Consider the following 9823-nt stretch of genomic DNA (forward strand, 5'->3'; position numbering starts at 1 on the left):
CATGACATCAGTCAGTATTGCATGGTCAATAGACACAAAGTTTCGTGCCCCGGCAGCCAGTAAGGTATTTAGAATGTTTATTAGGGTTACAACTTACAACAAAAAAAAAGAACAAAAAGAATTAAACAGTACACTACCCAACTTATAGGCTTAATGAGCGACAAGCAAATTTCATATTAGACTATCCATATCTTAATGGTATACCGCTCGATATGTCGGTATCGTACCGAACCAACTTCGAAACACTGATATGATACTATATGTAATACCTATGAATTCTCATCGAAGGCCATCAAAAAGACCCTTTGATGCAACAAATACTTAGGATCAAAATCATCCACGTTAATCATATAATGTTTTTTCCACCATTGACTTATATAAAACATTATTTAAGTTAATTAAAAAACAATTAAATATCCTTTTCGTGAAATTTTCTTAAATCCTTATTCAACTCACATCACCAACCTCAAATCACCATCCCGTCTTAAAAAGGTGTCGATTATCTAGACTGATAAAAAAATTAATAATTTATCATAAAATCTTTAAGTTCCAATCTCGTTTTCATCCCTTATCCTTTACATAAACATCTTAAGACCCTCGCTCAGTGCCCAAATAGTGAGCTTGTTACAATAGTGGGACTTCAATGAATACAAATATAAAATTAATGAAAGAGATAACATTGTCAGAATCATCTCAATGACAACTGAGAACGCTTGAACAAACAAACAAAAGAACATGATTGGTTAATGAGATTTTTCCATGAACAAACTTCTTATCCAACAGGGAAAGCTTTACATGTTAGAAAGATTGCACCCAAGAGAACTTTAATTGAAAGTAATAAAGAAGTCACATGAGGGAAATTAACGAGGCTACAGAATGTTAGTGATATATCACGTACGTACCTACCTCGAACCACATAAATTGTAATCAATGCATGACTAATTGATTTATTTCTGCCAACATTGACAGACATATTTTGCAGATCATGTTGGTGGCAACCAAGAAACAGCCTTCTAAGGAGTTGGATTAACTGAATAAAGGAAATTAATGGCTGTTTTCCTATGAGAAACAAAGCAACAAATGACTGTAATGATGCCAAGTTAGAGATAGCACCAATTGAGCATAAGATGTAGCAGGCTTATATAAGTTGAAAACAAAGGCAACTGGATAACACCAAATGTTGGAAATAAAGCCTCGTTCTTGTTGGTTGATTCAAGAAATTTAATGCAGTGGATTTGACCATTGAACATACGACAAGAAGCATCAGATCCAGCAAATACAAGAAATGTAAGGCTTTTGAATCAAAGATGAACAATCCATTGAAATATTAAACATCATGTGTGCAACTAAAACCATGCAACTTCTCACTTTTGATCTTCCAATATGGGAGCAGAAGATTGCTTTAGAAAATTCAGAAGGAAATTGCAACAAGGGAAGCCCCCTGATATTGGCCATGTGATTAATTCCGATGACCGAGATATAAATCGGAATCAAATGAACTTAAAACATGATCTCAACCATTCTTTGAGTCTTAAACAGTAGAATCACAGACTTGACATAAGCCTGAGGCATAAACAACAGAAGGATGTTCATGAAATGACACTCTTATGGTGTATATCCTCCAGTATGATAGTAAAGTTCATGAAACAATTGCCTGAGTCATAGGAATGCAAAATGCTTCTTCATAGAAGCTCACTAGAAATTTGGCACTGGCAAGCAGAATCTAAATGGTTTCCCTGGTATAGCATTATTCAAAATCAGATCCCAACTAAAGAAAAAGAAAGCAAGAAAAATCCAATAAATTTCATACCTCCTATTGCAGACAGAAATCATCATTTTCATCTCCGATATTTTGTTGTCAAGGTAAAATAACAGTGCATCAATTATCTAGCACTGGGTAGAGGCCTTTCACTATCTGAATCAGCAATTCTGTAAAATCTTTAAAAAAAAAAAGAGAGATATTCCCTTAGAGATAGCGACACATCTTAATGCAACTGATCTGAGAATTTAACAGAATAGGTGCAATTGGAAGCAACAGAAAGAAAAACAATAACATTATCATGACTAATGCATCTTTAACCACACTGTACCTCAGAGTCTTAGCATCGATAGAAAGTGTATGTGATCCACTGTCTAACTTCTCTTGCAGCAGCTCCAAGATAAGCCTGGGTCTCTTCACCAAACTCTTCCGAGATAATTCTTATTCTTGAAATAGGTCTCTCCCACCACTGTTCCCCCTAGTTCCAGCATGGCCTGCATGGAGATATGACATATCCTCCACCTCCAATTCCACCAGATATAGCTCTCTTCAATTTCTCAATCATCCCCTCCCTTGTACCACCAGATACACCATGTGTACTCATCAGAGTCACACTAATGTGGTGGTATCTATTCTCTTCCAACCTCTTCTCTCTACCATCAACCGAACAACTTAGTGAAAACCATTGATACCCGAGACTTGATCACTTCTGATTTCATCACCTTTTCCACCCGTAATTTTTGCTCCAAAAACTCATCTTTTATACTGTACACAATCTCGTGTCCCAGAGATCCATTTTCCTCAGTCTGTGAAATCCCACTATTGCCGGAGTGTTTTCTGCTGCATGAGATTATGGATGTTGAGAAAACCATTATTCCTGGAGGGCGAATACCGAGGAGGACGATGAAGTCCAGAAGCACATGGCCACTCATGGGGGATGGGTGAGACAGAAAGGCCAAATATGAGAAGCACAGCGAGGCTCTTGGTGAGAGTAGAGTTGTTGGCCTCAAAGAAACCATGAACTCTAGTTGCCCAAGTTGGAAAGACAGCAACCTTATCATTGTATCAACGCTTGCCTTCTAGCTTGTTCCTGACTTACTACATTTTATTTTGGTTGATGTTACACAAATACGATTACAATGCTATGATAACTACACAAAGGTAGAGTTAAAAGCTAAGGGAAAATCTGCAGTCTTTTCTCAAAACAATAAAGTCCTTTAATTTGATTTACACAAAGTCGATATCGAGTTCTCCTCTGACATAATTTTTTTCTATAAAAAAAATATTAAATTTTTGTCCCCCTAGTTCTAAAAATATCCAACCTCAACAGTAAATTGCCATTTAAGTTTCAAATTTGTAGTAATTGAAACCACATTTCTTGGTCTCCTCAAAATTTTCAGTGTTGCAATGAAGTATACATATTTATACTCCAAAATTTATTCCTTTCTTTCATGTGTTTAGTTTACTCTTAGGTTGTGAAAAATTAATAGCTGAAACATATAGGAAATTCATCCTTGGACATCCATGTGATATGAGAGAATTGAAAAATAAAATTTGAAATTTTGGATTGTTATAGGCAAAAGTTAAGGTTAAACAGAGAATATGTTGTTGACTAAAGACTAAAAGAGACATGGTATTTTTTTTTCCTTTTTATTGGTTATTCATGAATTATGGTATTCTTGCTTTTGCCAAACAATGCTAGTGCTCATACATACAATTAAATAGAGCAAAACAATAAGCTTTCCATCTTTCCTGTTTACTATGTACAAGATTTCATTTAAAAATATACCAAGTTGTCCACACTATTTACATAGTTCATTTACAAGTTGTCTTCTTTATTGGAATAGGTGGTATGCAATGAGGAAACATTAGCAACAGCAGTTGAATAGAAAGAAGCATTGGTATATTTAAAGTGATGATAGGAAATAAAATTAGGGTTCCCAATATCGACCCGTCTCGCTCGATACGAGCTATACATACTGGTCCAACAGGGGATTGATACGCAGAGCGCCCTCTATCAAGCGGTACTGTATCCTAACCTCATATCAGGCAATGCGAGGTTCATACCGGACGGTAATGATCGAAATCTAATCGTTACCGACCAGTACCGATCGTAAATAATCGGATTTCGACCGTTACCAATCAAAGGCTAAGATCGCCTATTTCAACCATTTGAACCATAAGAAAGGGTTTTTAAACCTTTTCCTTGCCCCCTCTTTCAGCTTATATCATTCTCTTAATCTCTTTAACTCTCTCAAACTCATTCTTACTCACATTTAACAATTCAAATCATTTCTTTGTAGATAATTTATTATTAATGTAAGGACGATTTAGGATGCACCACAAAATTACTCCTCAAAGCCCGAAAAAAATGTCACTATTCTTTCCTAATTTAGATTATTTTTGCTAAATTATACTAAATTTATATTTATTTTCAACTTAAAAACCCTAATCTAACTTTTTTCTATTTTTCAAGTATTTTTGAAGCTTTTTTTTTTTTTTGGGCATACCGTGTTGATCATTGGTTGGTATATAGGTATGGTTCAAAATTGTAATCATTGAATAAAACTGTTATCTTCTTTTTCCAAATAAAGTTCATGACAAAAGGACTATAGTATTAATGTACATTAAACTAGAAGAAGGGAAAAATCAATAGGATATGCATAGTCATGCCAAGAAGAGAAAAGATGTCCTTGAAATGTTAGAATGGCCCTGTGTTATAACTTGCAATGAATTCATTGCACTGGAAACCATCATTAGTAGTAATAGATTGTGATTAAGGACCTATAAAATTGTTTAATCACTGACTTAATATGCTCCCCATTGTGACTAAGGTTTTGATATATCAACTAATGAAAAAGGGATTCATATTAGTTGTACCAAAACTTAAAGACTTGCCACATTTTCATCGAAATGAACAGACTGTTCATCACCTATATCTTTTTCCATCTACATAAAAACTAAGAAGGAAGAGTTTGTTAAATTCTTACAATTTTTACAATTTACAAATAAGGTAACAGCTCGGCCAGAAAATTTTGATTGCATTGTTATATAGGTACGAAGACGAGCAAGCACGTCATAAAGATGCATATGGGACACAAACCTTCATCACTTTGTAAAATATTGACTCTTAAGTATGTCAGTTATATTAGTTCCACTAGTTGGTGAATAAGGATTAATTTTCTCATAGTAATCCAGAAAAAAGACCTTATTCATAGATTTATAAATACAGGAATATCTAATATCTGATAAAAGAAAAGGTAAAAGAAAAAGATCCAAATATATAAAAGTATATTCAATAACCAACATATAATGTTTTCATCTTGATGTTAAGTTTATTATTTAACTGTAGAAGTCAAGGCATACGCAAGTTAGCTTCAAAAACTACTAAAGCCAGCAAAAAATATCTTACAGTCTAATTCTGAAATTGACTCAATATTATTATCCTTAGAACGTCTATTGCAGTACAAACAAGCTCATGCATCTTAAACTAGTAGATTAATGAAGCTTGTTTGTGTAACTTAAGGTTGGAATTGTTTGAGCATCGTGTAGGAGCTTAAGTAATAAAGTATTCATCTCAACATGCTTGCATATAGAAGAACCAGAGCAGAACACATTTCAAATTTGATGCAAGACAGAAAAGAACTTAGGGGATAAAAGAAAGCCCTGAGGTTTTTGTGAGATCCACAAAGTAAAAAAATTATGCTTATATATGTATTAATGCATTATTACAAAGAATTCTTTCCCACATATAAAGTCATCAAAAATACAACTGCACATATTAGAGTACTTTAAGCATACCCGTGCTACTATATTAAGATCAGGACATGCGATCTAGCTCAAAATCAACTAAACACTTCCAAAATACAACTTTGACCCATTTCCCAAATCCCAATTTCATCAGAAATAATAATTTATGACAATCTCTCCTTCACTTGAAGAACTTGCACAAGTTTGGATCTCGAATGAACTCTCTAAGCTTCAGATTTAAAGGGAAACAAAAAGCATTATAACTTTTCCACAAGTCAAAGGCTTAATATATACTTCTCACGTGTCTTGATCACATAATATCTTCATCCATCTTGTAAATCAATGTCCGACAATCTTCATTACCTTGATTTAAGAAAGCAATTTTTATATTTAGCATCCACTGTCCCAGATTCAACCCTCAATCCCCATGAATTTCTATTGGTTGTTGATGTACTTCATTCATGAACATTATCCCAACAGAGACTCTAAGCTATAATGTAAAATTAAACACCCATGAAAATAGAAAAGGATAGTCTCGTTAATATGGGTTGATCAGGTTATGATGCAGTGTGCCAAAGGGAAAAGAAGGATATGTTAGAAAATAATTAAATCAAGAATAAACAAGCTAAGCAAGGAAATAATATGAAAAACAGCATCCCAAAATATGCCCATTACTTTTCAGTTTTCGCGGAAGGTGAAAAGAGATGACCTTTTTTTGTCACCTTTATCAAATTGGACAAGTTTAAGACACAAAATTAAACTCACCAAAAAAATTTAGTAAGTATTTCACAGTAAGATTTGATTTTAATAATCTAATTTGGGACAAAGAAAATGAAAGTGGCTTCAAAATGGCAGATTATGAATGTATCATGATTTTCATGAGACTGGTTGTTTATACAGTTTGTTAGTGAATCAGAAACCTGCAATCCTAAAAACCGTTATAAAGATTAACCATAGGAAAGATGAGATGAGATGAATCTAAGAGTTTAATATACTATGTTTGGAAGAAGAATACCTTTTTTTTCTGTTTATTCTACAAAAAGGGACTGGGAAAGGCTTATTCCATGGCAGAATTTAGCAGCGACCATCATTATCAAGATTAACCTAAATCTTTCTCTTTCCTGTCAATAAATTCCATTGGATGGGATGGACTTATTCTCTCTCTTATTTCTACTTCTCTCTCCTAGAATAGTCCTTTTATGCAAAATTTAGGCAAATATCCACATCTTTGGCTGTTTCAATCTTTCCTATTCCATCCACCCTTGAACCAAACAAAATTGAAGAGACCAAAACAGTAATCCCCACCTAGGGACATTATTATACCTATTCCCATTATTTGTTTTTCCACTCCAAACATGGCCTTAATATTGAATACAAGAATGACTGATCAAGAAATGTACAAAAATATTAAAACGAAGAAAAAAGGTGATAGACTATAAGTACGATGAGCATGCAAAAATGCTCTCAAATTTATCATTGTTCACTTCTCTACAGGAAAATGAAACTCAGATTGAGTGATTAGTTACATTAAATTAATAATTCAATCCATCTGAACCCTAATTTTAGATTACATCTCAAGGGTGAGAATATGAAGTAATATGAGAACTGGGGAGTACAAACAACAACTAATCAATTTTCTTTCCAATGAACTAGAGACAAAGGTAAGCACTATACCTCTATATGCTTGTACATGTTAACTGATGAAAGGCTAGATCTAAACAATGTGATAAACTAATAGATTATCTCACTGCCATGTTCAAAGAAAATGGCACATATCCTCTAAATCTTAATCTTGGAACCATTTGCACTGGATATCTTCCTGGATAACCGATTAACACCTTACATTCCTATTTGTACATGTGCACTCATAAGTCCGCAAGATTCAATGTCACATAGAAGGTGGGCAAACAAAGTATATCAGCCTCTAATAAGGTCAAGTTGTCATCACATCTATATTCATTGCAAATATAATTATATACAAAAGAACTAGCAACTCTAGATGCTGAATACTTAGTTTATTGCAAACAATCAAGTCCACAGTCTAACTTTCTGTCCATCTATGTTCACTAAATATAGGAGAAGAGTCACTACGAACTACAAGTTGATGGTAATGATAAATTCAAGAACAATTCCATAAGCTTGCTTCAAAGCAGGTATATTAGACATTCATTTACAAACTCGAAACACAACTTAACATGTTTCTAAGAATTGCCAGCGATTATAAGAGCATAAAGCCAAAAAAGATGCTACAAAAAGAAAACCACTTACAGATTCCGTACACAAAACAAATCAGGAATTTCTGCTTGGATATATTCCCCAGCTAAGCTATTGCAAGACATCCTGTGAAACAGAATATTTTGTCACAGTTATTATCATGAGATGTAACAATTGAGAAACCGTATCCAAATTCTTCTTGGCTTGTCAAACATGTGGAAGACCAAAATTGAGCTTAATACTCTCCTAACATAAAAGGCGTTCGTGTTAACCAAGTTGCAATGGTTTCCTTGTCATTGCAACATCATTAATTTTCTTGCCTATTAATACTATCCTTTAATCCACTGCTAGATAAAAATCAATTTATCCATGCCCACTAGCCCAAATGTCATTCGTCATAAGGAAAAGCTATTTTTCAGCAAACTACGAGCCACCGAGAGCAGCAACTGAGCAAGCAAAAGAATCATGTGTAATATTTGCTGAAAAGAGGAAGCGAGGGTAAAAGCGCAAGTTGGTCTCCATATACATCCATATTCCCAAGAGCATTCTGCGAAGATCTGCTTGATGCCTCCCACTACAACATCCACACATCTACAAGCAAAATAGACTCTGGAGAGTAGACGATAAAAAGGGGAACTGCAAACCAAAAGAAACAATTCTGGGAGGCCTTAATGAGCCTCAAGGCATCAGTTCTTTTGCAGGTCGAAAACAAACAAAGGTGAACAAAAAGCCATAGAGAGAGAGAGAGAGAGAGAGCGAGAGGTGAGAGGAGAAAAGGGAGAACGACAACAAAACTGAGATCCATCAAGGGTTTGCTCATGATTCCCACGGTCAAAAAGCAATCCAAACCTGTAGCTAGACGACGAAGCAAGGCAACAGCTCCATGAAATAAGGCACTGCCGTGCTAAACCCACCATATGATAAATCCGCCAAACGGGAGAGAAAGATCACAGCTACATTCTTCTGTTGGATCAAAACAAAGCCAGTCTTCATCTGACCTCACCGATTTCGCTTCGGGAAAAAGTAAACCCTAGAACAACGCACTGGCTCAAGGTTCAAGGTTATCATCCCAAAGGGAGCTCAATCCGCATCGGAAACTACTAGCTGTTCAGACTTGTGAAAGAAGACAAACGATCCGACCTTTGGCGAAAGGATGGCTAGCTACCGAAGAAACACAAACACAAACAAAAAAGAGGCCATAAAAAAGAAACCTTTGGCCCAAAGAGTGTCATCAAGATTCCAGTTTCCTTCGTAAAACGGATCCAAAAAAGAAGATCAGAAAACGAGAACGAGAAGAGAGAGAGAGAGAGAGAGAGGGGATCCATCAAACAGTAGTTTCTATCAAGTGCTCACTGTGCTGCCCAGAGAGAGAAAGGACAGATGCGGTGAATGTACCTCACCGTCGTCTCTATCCGAATTAGTACGCCGCTTCTCAAAAGTCACGTGTCGACCTCCCAAATCTATTATATTTTAGGGCTCAAACTTCGCTGCTGCTGATAGAAAACTACGGATGAAATCCATAGCGAACTATTTCTGATCGAGAAAAACCACAGATCATCCAGACTGATACAGCTTACACTTATCTTTCAGCAAATTTCCAGACGAACCGTAAGGAAAAAAGCTCGCTTTTGGGTGTTTGGGGGACAACTCGATCCTACTCTACAACCGAGGTTAAAGATAAGAATTAAGGAGGAGAAGTAGATAAGGCTGACAGGAAGAGAAGTGAGCACGCAGCGGAAACAGCAGCGCCATCATATCATTTCTTGTTCCCACCCTGTGCTCACTCTCTCCTGTCAGCCCCTCCCCTTCTCCTTCGACTCTTCGCCTCTCGCCACAACGGTTCGACTGTGTTCCTCCCAACACATAAATAGGGAAGAGAAGGGGAGAGAGCCAATGTGGAAGAACGAAGCCATCACAGTTCCCATTAGGAAGCCCAATAAGTACTTACTGACTTTACATTTTTTAGAGCAGAAAAAAGAAAAACAATTTTGTACACCCATTTTATCAAAAAAAGTGCTTCTTAGTTTTTATTTTTTTCAGAAATATTTTTGAATAAATTGATATTTTGCACAATCCATATTACTAAACGCATGATAAACA

Source organism: Musa acuminata, chromosome BXJ3-9, assembly GCF_036884655.1.
Source record: "Musa acuminata AAA Group cultivar baxijiao chromosome BXJ3-9, Cavendish_Baxijiao_AAA, whole genome shotgun sequence".
In the NCBI taxonomy this organism is placed as follows: Eukaryota; Viridiplantae; Streptophyta; class Magnoliopsida; order Zingiberales; family Musaceae; genus Musa; species Musa acuminata.